Source organism: Camellia sinensis, chromosome 12 (assembly GCF_055761805.1).
Source record: "Camellia sinensis isolate YWXY chromosome 12, ASM5576180v1, whole genome shotgun sequence".
Classification (NCBI taxonomy): domain Eukaryota; kingdom Viridiplantae; phylum Streptophyta; class Magnoliopsida; order Ericales; family Theaceae; genus Camellia; species Camellia sinensis.
In genome coordinates, this window is record NC_138972.1 from 25,949,433 (window position 1) to 25,962,768 (window position 13,336).

Sequence of the window (13,336 nt, forward strand, 5' to 3'; positions counted from 1 at the left end):
TCTCCAAGAACCGTTGCTGTAATTGGTTCCAAGTTGTGATTGAATTAGCAGGTAAAGAATTTAGCCAGTGTTTGGCTTTATCCTTTAACGAGAATGGAAACAATCGCAACATTAAAGCCTCATTTGTGAAATTCTAGATCCTCACTGTCGAGCAAATTTCCAAAAATTCATTCAAATGCTTATAAGGGTCATCATGAGTTAGTCCATGGAATGATGGGAGCATTTGTATAGTGCTAGACTTAATCTCCTAATGAGCAGCAGTGGTGTTGGGAGCATGATGGTGATGTATATGCGGTGGGTGTAAAATAATCCTTAAGTGTCCGGTTAGGCACATTCGGAACATTAGGATCTGCCATCTCTAATGGCTCAATGTATGAATATTCAAACCTAGGAATACGAGCAGAGGTCCTAAGTCTCCTAAGGGTCCTTTCTAGTTCAAGGCCCAAACTCCACAATTCAGGGCGACAAGAACGACGCCCGTGCATACACTACCCAAACACACACACAAGTTCCGACTCTGTGCACTAAGTATAAAAGAAAAATACCAAAGGAAAAAATACTCACAGCGGTTTAACGAAAACGCTTTACTCGTCTTACGGATGCTTGACGTGTAGACGTTGTCTCCAACCTTTGTTTGAGCTTTGACTTCCGTTTTAGCACTTTGGTGGTTTGCTTGTGAGTGTTTGCTTCTGTTTACTCACTTTAGTGCTACAGTTTTTTTTTTTTTTTTTTTTTTTAAAGCTCGGCTGCGCTTCGCTTGCACTTCAGTGATAGCTCAAATTTCAAATGCTCTGCACACTTAGCAACACCAAAAGCATAAAATCCTAAACTAAAAATTATAATAAGAATGTAACTTTAAATTAACTAATTTTGCCAGAAGTCCCCGGCAACGGCGCCAAAATTTGATGGGTCGTTGAACACACCAAAATTAAATACTAAACTATACCAAATTCTATCAGAATAATGGCAAGTCCAGGTATCGATCCACAGGGACTATTGTGAAATTAAACTAATTTAATTGTCAAATTCCTAAATTAATTTTGATAAAAAGATTGGTTGTTTATAACCTAATTTAATAATGAATAAATTAAACTAAGGAATTAAATTATCAATAATAAATGAAATTGGGTTTACTAAATTAGGGAAAAATTCTAGGGTAGAGAATTCACCACTAACCACATAATTAGGGTTTCCAATTGAAATTAATTATGCTATGGTTTGAACGGATTAATGCTTCGCAACTACAAGCTCAAAACATTTAACAAGAAGATCATCACATTCAATGTACGAGCACGAACCAAATACGAATCGTTCACTCTAAACTAGGGTAGTGATACGACTCGTTCCTCGTAGCATGGTTCGTCCCATACCTTGAATGTGAAGGAATAGAAAACTCTTGTATGGATAATATTCAACAATCAAAGAAAGTCAAATATTTGAAAAGATAATGAAAATTATATATAAAGACTCTGTTGTTTGGGTGTGTTCATGGTCCTCATTCGGAAAGTATACGGCTCATGAACATATTTTGGGCTGGAATTCTCCTCTATTATGGTTTTGTCACAGTTTTCCTTTTATTTGTTCTTTCTTGTATAGTTCCTTTTAGGTCCTGGGGTATGCCCCTTGTATTTGTGTAATCTCTGTTTTTTTATTTTATGTCTTATTCACCCAAAAAAATTATATATAAAGAATTTCTAAAACACCATACAATGATTCAAACCTTTACATAATATAAAATCAAAAAAGAAAAACCTATTACATGGCTAGGGTTTCTTCAAAACCCTAGAAAAGGAGACTAGCCACTCATGGAGGAGTGGGAGGAGGTAGATGGAGAAGGAACCACCATGGGAGACATCTTTGAAGCTTCTTGTTTCTTCCTCTTTTATTCAAACTCTCTCTTTAGGTCAAAACAACTTCCGAACCCTAATCCAGCATTTTACTTGCCTTTCTATACTTTCAATCTCGTCCAAATAGGTTTAAAACGTCGGTTTGACTTTCCCAGAAAAGGTCAACGCACGTGCTGAAAAGTCAACGCACGTGCGGAAAAAGTCAACACACGTGCGGGAAAGTCAACTCTGCCCAAATTCTGTCTTTTTGCTCATTTTATGCTCCGACGATGTACAACCTAATTGACACTCAACACACATAAAATATACAATTTGGCCAACAAGTGAAATTAAGAGATTCTAATTAACGGCCTCAATGATGTATATTTCGGCCTTAATCACTTAGCCTCTAAGAAAGAGAATTTTCAGAGTAATTGTTGCATAACGATATTAGTCCAACGCAAGCACCTCATTTAAGGTTTTTTAAATCACTTGAGTGTTCAATTCTCAAGTCCAAACTGGTGAATTTGAATGCCCTATGATTTTCTTCCTATTTCTCTTTCTTTTCTCTAACTTTCTCTTCTCGCTCTCAAGAAGAATGTTTCTGTCTAACTTTCTCCGTCCTACTCTATTTTGTTCTAGGAACTAATTTCCTTAGGCCACCAATTGTTTTCATTAGCTTAAGTTGCCTAGTTTAACTAAAATTAACCTTACTTAGCCTCTAAGAAATAGAATTTTCTAAGTAATAGTAGTTTAACGATATTAGTTTTGCTTAATCATCTCATTTAAGGTTTTCTAAATTACCTAAATGTTCAATTCTCAAATCCAAAAAGATGAATTTTAATTCCCTTTGATTTTCTTCATACTTCACTTTCTATTCTCTAACTTTCACTTCTAGCTCTCAAGAAGAATGTTTCTCTCTAACCATCTCTGTCCTTCTCCATCATTCTCTATTTTGTTCTAGGAACTAATTAGCTTAGGCCACTAATGGTTTCATTAGCTTGAGCGGCCACATTTAACTCAAACTAACCTTGCCTCCTCCAAGAAATAGAATTTTCTGTGTAATTGTATCTTACCGACATTAGTTTAACGTAAGCACCTCATTTAAGGTTTTCTAAGTCACATAAGTGTTCAATTCTCAAGTCTAAAAGGATGAATTTGAATTCTCTTTGATTTTCTTCCTATATCACTTTCTTTTGTATGACTTCCTCTTCTACCTCTCGAGAAGAATGTTTCTCTGTAACGTTCTCCATCCTTCTCTATTTTGTTCGAGAACTAATTAGCTTAGGCCCCTAATTGCTTCGTTAGCTTAAGTGGGCAAGTTTAACTCAAACTAACGTTGCTTAGCCTCTAACAAAAAAAATTCTGAGTAATTGTAGCTTAACGCTAGTTGTTTGACTTAAGCACCTCATTTAAGGTTTTCAAAATGACCTAAGTGTTCAGTTGTCAAGTACAAAAGGATGAATTTGAATTCCCCTTCATTTTCTTCCCGTTTCTCTTTCTTTTCTCTTTTTTTTTGGGTGAATAACTTTCTTTTCTCACAAACTTTCTCCCTCCTTCTCTATATAGGCACTAATTAGCCTAGCCACTAATTGTTTCCTTAGCTTAAGTGGTCAAGTTTAACTCAGACTAACCTTGCTTAGCCTCTAAGAAAGAGAATTTTTTGAGTAACGATATTAGTTTAAAACTTAATCAACTCGTTTAGTGTTTTTTTTTTTTTTTTTTAGGAGGGTACTTTTAAGGTATTCTAAATCGCCTAAGTATTCAATTCCCAAGTCCAAAATGATGAATTTGAATTCTCTTTCATTTCCTTCCTATTACTCTTTCTTTTATCTAACTTTCTATTCTACCTCTCATGAAGAATGTTTCTCTCCAACTTTCTCCATCCTTCTCTATTTTGTTCCAGAAGCTAATTAGCTTTGGCCACTAATTGTTTTATTAGCTTAAGCAACCAAGTTTAACTCAAACTAACCTTGCTTACACTCTAAGAAAGAGAATTTTCTGAGTAATTGTAGCTTAATGATATTAGATTAACTTAAACACCTCATTTAAGGTTTTCTAATTCACTTAAGTGTTCAATTCACAAGTCCAAAACGATGAGCTTGAATTCTCATTGCTTTCTTTCCCATTGCTGTTTCTTTTCTCTGACTTTCTCTTCCACCTCTCAAGACGAATGTTTCTCTCTACCTTTTTCTATCCTTCTCCATCAACTGTTTTGTTCAACGAACCAATTGGTTTAGGCCGCTAATTGTTTCAGTTGCTTATGTGGCCAAGTTTAATTCAAACTGACCTTGCATAGACTTTAAGAAATAGAAGTTTCTGAGTAATTGTAGCATAGGGATATTAGTTAAAATTAAGCACCTCATTTAAGGTTTTCTAAATCAACTAAGTGTTCAATTCTTAAGTCCAAAGGGATGAATTTGAATTCCCTTTGATTTTCTTTCCTATTATTTTTTCTTTCCTCTAACTTTCTCTTCTACCTCTGATGAAGAATGTTTCTCTCTACCTTTCTCAGTCCTTCTCCATCATTCTCTATTTTGTTCTAGGAACAAAATTGCCTAGACCGCTAATTGTTTCATTTGCTTAAGCGGCCAAGTTTAACTCAAACTAACATTGCTTAGCCTCTAAGAAAGAGAATTTTATGAGTCATTGTAGCTTAAGGAAATTAGTTCAACTTAAGCACCTCATTTAAGGTATCTAAATCACCTAAGCGTTCAATTTTTTTGGGCGAATATAAGCATTCAATCCTCAAATCCAAAATGTTGAACTTGAATTCCTTTTGATTTTCTTCCTATTTCTATTTCTTTTTTTTCAAACTTTCTCTTCTAGATCTCAAGAAGGAATGTTCCTCTCTGACTTTCTCCGTCCTTGTCCTTCTTGCTCTGTTCTGTTCCAGGAACTAAATTGCTTAGGCCGTTAATTGTTTCATTAGCTTAAGTGGCCAAGTTTACCTTGCTTAGCCTCTAAGAAAGAGAATTTTCTGAGTAATTATAGCATAACGATATTAGTTTAACTTAAGTACCTCATCTAAGTTTTTCTAAATCAGCAAAGTGTTCAATTCTCAAGTCTAAAAGGATGAATTTGAATTCCCCGTGATTTTCATCCTCATTTTCATTCTTTTCTCTAACTTTCTCTTCACTTCTTTTTTTTTTTTTTTTTTTTTGGAGGGGGGGGGGGAAGGGGGTGGGTGAATAAGAAATAAATAAAACAAGAAAATTTACACAACTACAATTTCTCTTTCTTTGCTTCAACTTTCTCATCTAGCTTTCTTTTTTTTTTTCTTTTTTTTTGGGTGAATAAGACATAAAATAAAAAACAGAGAGCTAGACAACTACAAGGGGCATACCCCAGGACCTAACAGAGAACTATACAAACGAAGGGACAACCCGAAGGCACCAGCCCAACAGAACAGGATCAAAAACGGCTACCAAGAATAAAGGAAATAATGAAAAACATTACATTGAAAAGAAATAAACCAAAAAAGGCTATGTGCATAAGCCGCATACATGCGAATGAGGTTCATGAACACATCCAAGCGATAACCCTAAGATGAAACAGGAAAACAGTCCACATACACGACACAACCTGAAATAAAAACACAGAGCTAACAAAAAAACCATGCACATCCCGCACGGGTAGGCCAAAAACACATCTAAACCGTCTAGCATCCAAACACAGAAATCCAACACATGAATATAAATTAAAAGACAAGTGTCCACAAAGGCGCTACAAGCAGCCATCAACAAACCAGTACCATCAATCATGCGAGCTGCCAGCCAACTAAGAGCCAGCAAACCAGCAGTCACCAAGAGAGGAAGAGAACAGAATCTCCCTTTCCAAGCCTTTCCAGCAGACCTTGAACACTGAAGTAACCCAAAAAACCAAATAGCCAGAAACCTTTGGAGCAACAAATCTGCAGTCCCCAAAACTGGACACCACTGCCGACCCATGCAACCCAAAGAACAGCCATGAGTAAGTTCCTCCAGCAAATAAGGTACAATCTACTAGACCTTAATACAGAAACAATGCCTTCAATATAGGATCTCACTCCACTCAACCCACAATTTTGTGTCATCTAGCTTTCAAGAAGAAAGCTTCTATCTAACTTTCTCTGTCCTTCTCTACATTGTTCTGGGAACTAATTAACTTAGGCCACTAATTGTTTCATTAGCTGAAGTTGCCTAGTTTAACTCAAATGAACCTTGCTTAGCCTCTTAGAGATAGAATTTCCTGAGTAATATTACTTTAATGATATTAGTTTAGCTTAATCACCTCATTTTTGTAAACTTGTATATTTCATCGTCTTTATTTTATGACTTACCCAAAAAAAAAAAAAAATCACCTCATTTAAGGTTTTTTTTTTTGGGTAAGTAAGTCATAAAATAAAGACAATGAAATTTACAAGTTTACAAGGGGCATACCCCAGGCATACCCAACAACAAATAAATAAACAAATACATAACCAATATAACCTACCACTGCACCCCCTAAGATTGGGGGAGAAACACAAGAACAACAGAAAAAACAAAGTAACCCAACTTTGCCCATATATCCTTTTGTCCCCAAGTAACCCCTACCATCAGAGATAATAGACGAAAACTTGGGATGGATATATGGGCAAAGATACAAACAAACACCAAAAAAAATTAAAAACCACAACAAGCATACTCACAATGCAACAACCCTCAAGACAAATCAAAAATGATAACCAACCCCAATCGCCCCCAGTCTCTACCGTAGATCAACACATGGAATCCAGTAAGCATCCCACTTCTCACAGCCGTGACATCCTAGCCACTCAACAAAAGCCATGACAGAGGAAAAAATCTACCCCATGAGAAATCCTGACAGAGTCACATGAAGCTAGTACGATCAGTAACCATAAGCAACATTCTTGTGAGTCAAAGTGACAACGGTAGCCCCACAGCAACAAACCGATACATAGCCAAAAAATAACCTGAGATCAATCATCACATCCCCCAGTCCCTTCCTTAGTAGATCACAAGCCTCAAACCCCACGGCAGTGTGCCCTTCACTCCATGTCAGGCGTGGCAATACGACCAATTAGGATGGGTCACATGAAGACAAGAAGCAACCGGAACCGGTAGCTATCCTCCCGCTCATCTCCCAGTCTCTAACTCGGCTAGTCATCGAACCACTATTCCCCATAGCAGTGACCCCTCAATCACTCTTGGCGGAGATGGCTCAAAACTAACCTCATATCGAGTCACACGAGGATCACACGATCAATCATCAAGATAAAATTGACTATATATAATCCGCTGCAAAGTGACTAAAAAGAAAATAAAAAACCAGCTGCCCAAAATTTTCCTCGTGAAAGCACCCCACTTGACAGTATAAAAACTTGGGCCACAAAAATATTAAGCCCACACGTGGTCATCAAAGACCCATAATCAAAAGCCCACTAAAAGAAGCGGCATAAAAAATAGTGAGCCCAAGAATAAGCCCACTGTCTTCACCAATAAACCAACCCACGGATAGTCCACACTGACATATAAAAATTGCACCGTGGGCCCAAAGAAGTACCCACGTGGAAAAAGAAACCCGCGGACCCAAAAAATTGTTACAGCAAGCAGGACCACCCACTAAAACAAAGCACCGAACGCACTAATAGCAAAGCATCACAGCCACCTGTAATACAACTCATCAGCATCAACATGCCATACATCAGAACCACACAGCATGATCCCCCCCCACATACACCCATTTCACGCTTTACAGCTGCCCAAACAAGTCCTTCGTTACACGGAACCTCTGCAAAACCACTAATACAGCCCACGGAAAAATCTGTCACACCACTAGGATGACATTTGCTCTGCACCACCGTTGTGAACTCACGCATACAGCAGACCGTGCATCCACGCTCCTTACAATCCTGGACAAAATGACATGGCCGACTAGCTTGGAACAGCCACTGCCTGCAACAACCACCGACATACCAACCCAAATAGAACCATACAACGCCGTAACAAAATCCGGCGAGGTACCCAGAATGTGGATGGCTACGTCACTGTACCACCGACACAGTGTATAAACACCAGCACCGGTGAAACCAGAACAAGAACGCGCCGAAGATGAGAGCGCTTCTCAAGCCGACGTACCAACCCAGTTCACTGCTGAACCTGGACCAGGCGTGTACCCATCTCCAACTTATGTGTCCTAGCTCACCACCATTGTTGACAGTACACGAAACAACAAAACAAATATATATAATATATATATATATATATAATAATCATACCCCAAACCAGCGGCAAAGCCAAATAACCGGCGAACATGGATACTCCGGCGAGAACCATTGCAACAGCGCCGAAGAAGATTGAACTTCACTTCAGATCACCAACAAACAGACCACCGATGAACCCAGAACACCGACGCTGGAATAGAGGGACACCATTGCCGAAAAAGAAAACCAGCGGCACACCAAAACACACCCGTAACTATCGCGGTCTTAGACACCAACGGCAGAATACGGCCTGAACCAAAGATCACTTAACCGCAAACAAACAGACAATGCTTCAGAACCCAGCGAAGCACCCAGAAACGAGCAACTCACGCCGACTCCAACAACACGCTGCCTCTAACTCAATATAGTAGCAGTGGCGCTGGAGGAACATAACCAAACTGGTGCTGGAGAACCCTGCATCCACAATAGTGTAACGACGGGCACGCAACAACTAGAAGCGAAGCTTCGAGCAGTCAACAAACCCAGCACAGCCGGTGACACATCCCCACCGGTAGCCCAAACGCATACCGAATCAAGTTTAACACATGAACCCAGGAGGTGAACCCTGGTGTGAGACAACCAACAACCCAAGACCACCCATGTAAAATGGTCGGACTGAAACAACAAGAACCCAATAAATCTTCCGCAAACCCTCCCGAATCTGGATAAAAATAAGAAGAGATTCCGCCACAAACACACAGCACCATCCAAACCAGACAAAAATCTGATAAGGAGCCCTTAAAACTCCCTGGGTAACAACGGAGGGAGCTTTCTCTCTCTAGAATTTAGAGAGAGAAGCTCTCAACCTAATCCCCCCAAATGGCATTTCTCATTTAAGGTTTTCTAAATCACCTAAGTGTTTTTTTTTTTTGGGTAAGTAAGTCATAAAATAAAGACAGTAAAATGTACAAGTTTACAAGGGGCATACCCCAGGTACGCCCAACAACAAATAATGACGAACAAAAAACACCACAAATTACCACTGGACATCCTACAACATATAACCACACTTGCAAAAAGCGAAAGAACAGCAGAAAAACAGAACCCCACTTTGCCCATATATCCTTATTTTCCCCAAGTAGTAACCCCTACTATCCGAGATAATAGATGGGAACTTGGGGTGGATATATGGGCAAATAAACAAAAAACACACCATAGACTCAAAAACATAACAGACAAACACACAATACAGATGTAACAAACTAAACACCCAACAAGACCAATCGAGAATGATAACTGCCCCCGCTTGCTCCCAGTCTCTACCTCGGATGAAAGCATGGAATCCAATAAGCATCTCGCTTCTCAGAGCCGTGACATCCTAGCCACTCAACCAAAGCTATGACGAAGGAAAAAATCTATCCCATGAAAGATCCTGGCTAAGTCACATGAAGCCTGCATAGTCAATCACCATAATCAACGGTCTTGAGAAGTTTAGTGAAAAAGCAATAGCCCCGCTGCAACAAACCAATACATAGCCAACAAAACATGAGAGCAATCATCACATCCCCCAGTCCCTTCCGTGGTAGATCACAAGCCTCAAGCCCCACGGCAGTGTCCCCTTCACTCCATGTCAGGCGTGGCAATACAATCAATTACGATGGGTCACATGAAGACAAGAAGCGACCAGCAAACCGGTAGCTATCCTCCCGCTCATCTCCCAGTCTCTAACTCGGCTAGTTATTGAACCACTATTCCCCAAAGCAGTGACTCCCCAATCACTCTTGGTGGAGATGGCTCAAAACGACCCTAATATCGAGTCACATGAGGATCACACAATCAATCATCATGAAATAACCGACTACAAAAGGTCCGCTGCATTGTGGCTAATAAAAAATTAAAGGCCCACCAATTTCCAAACAAAACCACTCACCCACTTGGATTTATCAACAACAAAGAAGCATAGCCCATGCAAAATGTTGTCCACACAAGAGCCAATCAAAATCCAATTAACTCACCATACATCTCCCAGTTCCAGCAATGGCAAAATTCCACACCTCAATTCCCCATGGCAGTGTCCCACTGACTCCACACCAGAAGAGGTCAGAGAACTGCTCTAAGTCGAATCACATGAATATATACGGATCAATAACCAAATAACGAAAAACCAAATGTAGTAGACAACAAACTTCATGGACTAAACAAATTTCTATTTTACCTTAATTGGCCGTGGACCCAGAAAAACAATGGAGGCCATGGACAGCACACACTTGCACTAATCAAAATCGCGCGAGATTGAAGAAAACCACGGAGCTATGCATCAAAAAACCTTTACTAACCAATTACAGCACAAGCCCAAAGAACCCACTGATTTGAAATCCAAAGACCCACTAAGAAGTCCACTGTGGGCCCACCCACACCATCAAAACCAATTAAAAAAAATAACCACCGTAGGCCCACCCATTCCAACTCAAAACCACGGCCACACCATCAAAACCAACTTAAAAATAACCACCGTGGGCCCTACCACTTGCAAAAGCCATTTTATAATCACATCCCTCCTTAAATGACGGACCCACGTGACAATCCATACTACTCCTCCATCTCACTTTTGTTGCAACATACAGAATATATATAAATATATGTACATATATATATATTATTTAAAACCAACAAACAAAGCAATCACGTGGATAAACAAAGCTTCACCTGAAATGTGGCTTTACCAACAATGTGTAGTGGCGGGCCCCATCTCCAAACAAGCCACTATACAACCTCATTGTTGGTAATAAAAAATATCAAACTTGGCTGGCCCCACCATAAGTCAAGATCACCAAACCAAACCATGTGCTTGTTTTGAAACCCAAAACCGTGGGCCAAAATTCACCCACGTGTAACCACCGTGGCCCCACCACCCAATGTAATTAGCGGCTTCTCCAGCAAAAACAAACCAGTGGGCCCGCCAAAATTCCAGCCCACATTCGCATATAACACATACTCAAAAAAGCACTGGCAGTCGAGTATATATAAATATATATATAATATCAACTAGCTAGTGACATACCTCATCACAAAACACGTCCCACCTCTGCACTATACACGCTTATCAATAAGCTTTACAGCTGCTCAAGCACTAACCCACAATACATGGCAAAAACCATGTGCTGGTTTTGCACAAAACCATGGGCCAGAATACCAATCACGTGTATCTCTACACTATGCACGAAATCAAAATAGCTCAGCTACTTACCTAACAAAACGAGGCGGGAAACTGAGGCTAAAAACAAATCAAACTAGCATGACGCGCCTCGCTAAAAAGATCCACGCTCCATGCGTGTTGTCCACGCTTCTGCTTCAAGAAACACAAGGCATGGCGGCAAGCTTCGAACAGCTCGTGATCACCGTGGAGGCCATAAATCAACTCCGGTGAAGCATGCTGAGACAACGGAGCAGCACCCATCCAAAACACACACCGAAAATGCGTTGCTAAGTCACCTCGAACCAAAGCCACCTGAACAGAGTTCACCACCGGCGGTTTAGACCATCAACACAGTGCACGCCACCAAAACCTGATCTCACGCACTCCTGTGCACCCCCATAACCACGGACGGACTCCAAACAAGAACACACACCGGCAATGTAGAAGACCAGTTTCAAGCACCTTCACAACATGATCAGAACTTCCCATCTTGAAGAATCCAAGCTGGAAAGAACAGACATGAATATAATAACACACCAACCAATGTTTGACAACATATGGCCGTAACAAATGATACAAAAGAACAGCACCATAGGCCCCACCAGCAACGAACCACCAAAAGCATTACAAAACCTCCTAAATCTGGACAAAAAAGAACAGATTTAGCAACAACACATAGCACCATCCAAACCAGACAAAGAATCTGATAATGGACCCTCAAGCTCCATGGGTAACAACGGAAGCTCTCAACCTAATCCCATAAAAGGAGATAGTAAGTCGTCGACAGCAGGATTCGAACCTGCACAGGCAAAGCGCAACAGATTTTCTCTTTCTATTCTCAAGTCCGAAAAGATGAATTTGAATTCCCTTTAATTTTCTTCCTATTTCTCTTTCTATTCTCTGACTTTCTCTTCCAGCTCTCAAGAAGAATGTTTCTCTATAACTTTCTCTGTCCTTCTCCGTCTTTATCTTTTATGTTCTGGGAACTAATTAGCTTAGGCCACTAATTGTTTCTTTTGCTCAAGTGGCCAAGTTTAACTGAAACTAGCTTTGCTTAGCCTCTAAGAAAGAGAATTTTCAGAGTAATTGTTGCATAACGATAGTAGTTTAACGCAAGCACCTCATTTAAGGTTTTTTAAATCACCTGAGTGTTCAATTCTCAAGTCCAAACTGGTGAATTTGAATGCCCTATGATTTTCTTCCTATTTCTCTTTCTTTTCTCTAACTTTCTCTTCTCGCTCTCAAGAAGAATGTTTCTGTCTAACTTTCTCCGTCCTACTCTATTTTGTTCTAGGACCTACTCCCTTAGGCCACCAATTGTTTTCATTAGCTTAAGTTGCCTAGTTTAACTAAAATTAACCTTACTTAGCCTCCAAGAAATAGAATTTTCTAAGTAATAGTAGTTTAACGATATTAGTTTTGCTTAATCATCTCATTTAAGGTTTTCTAAATTACCTAAATGTTCAATTCTCAAATCCAAAAAGATGAATTTTAATTCCCTTTGATTTTCTTCATACTTCACTTTCTATTCTCTAACTTTCACTTCTAGCTCTCAAGAAGAATGTTTCTCTCTAACCATCTCTGTCCTTCTCCATCATTCTCTATTTTGTTCTAGGAACTAATTAGCTTAGGCCACTAATGGTTTCATTAGCTTGAGCGGCCACATTTAACTCAAACTAACCTTGCCTCCTCCAAGAAATAGAATTTTCTGTGTAATTGTATCTTACCGACATTAGTTTAACGTAAGCACCTCATTTAAGGTTTTCTAAGTCACATAAGTGTTCAATTCTCAAGTCTAAAAAGATGAATTTGAATTCTCTTTGATTTTCTTCCTATATCACTTTCTTTTGTATGACTTCCTCTTCTACCTCTCGAGAAGAATGTTTCTCTGTAACGTTCTCCATCCTTCTCTATTTTGTTCGAGAACTAATTAGCTTAGGCCCCTAATTGCTTCGTTAGCTTAAGTGGGCAAGTTTAACTCAAACTAACGTTGCTTAGCCTCTAACAAAAAAAAATTCTGAGTAATTGTAGCTTAACGCTAGTTGTTTGACTTAAGCACCTCATTTAAGGTTTTCAAAATGACCTAAGTGTTCAGTTGTCAAGTACAAAATGATGAATTTGAATTCC

At 39.4% G+C, this 13,336-nt stretch overlaps 1 long non-coding RNA gene across 1 annotated transcript; it reads right to left on the reverse strand.

The window, feature by feature from the left end:
- Positions 1-8,985: 8,985 nt before the first annotated feature.
- On the reverse strand, positions 8,986-12,150 carry LOC145804411 (uncharacterized). The gene is made up of 2 exons (XR_014346082.1): positions 10,229-12,150; positions 8,986-10,121 (listed from the first exon to the last, which is right to left on the reverse strand). It is a non-coding gene; the product is annotated as an uncharacterized LOC145804411 (long non-coding RNA).
- Positions 12,151-13,336: the final 1,186 nt, after the last annotated feature.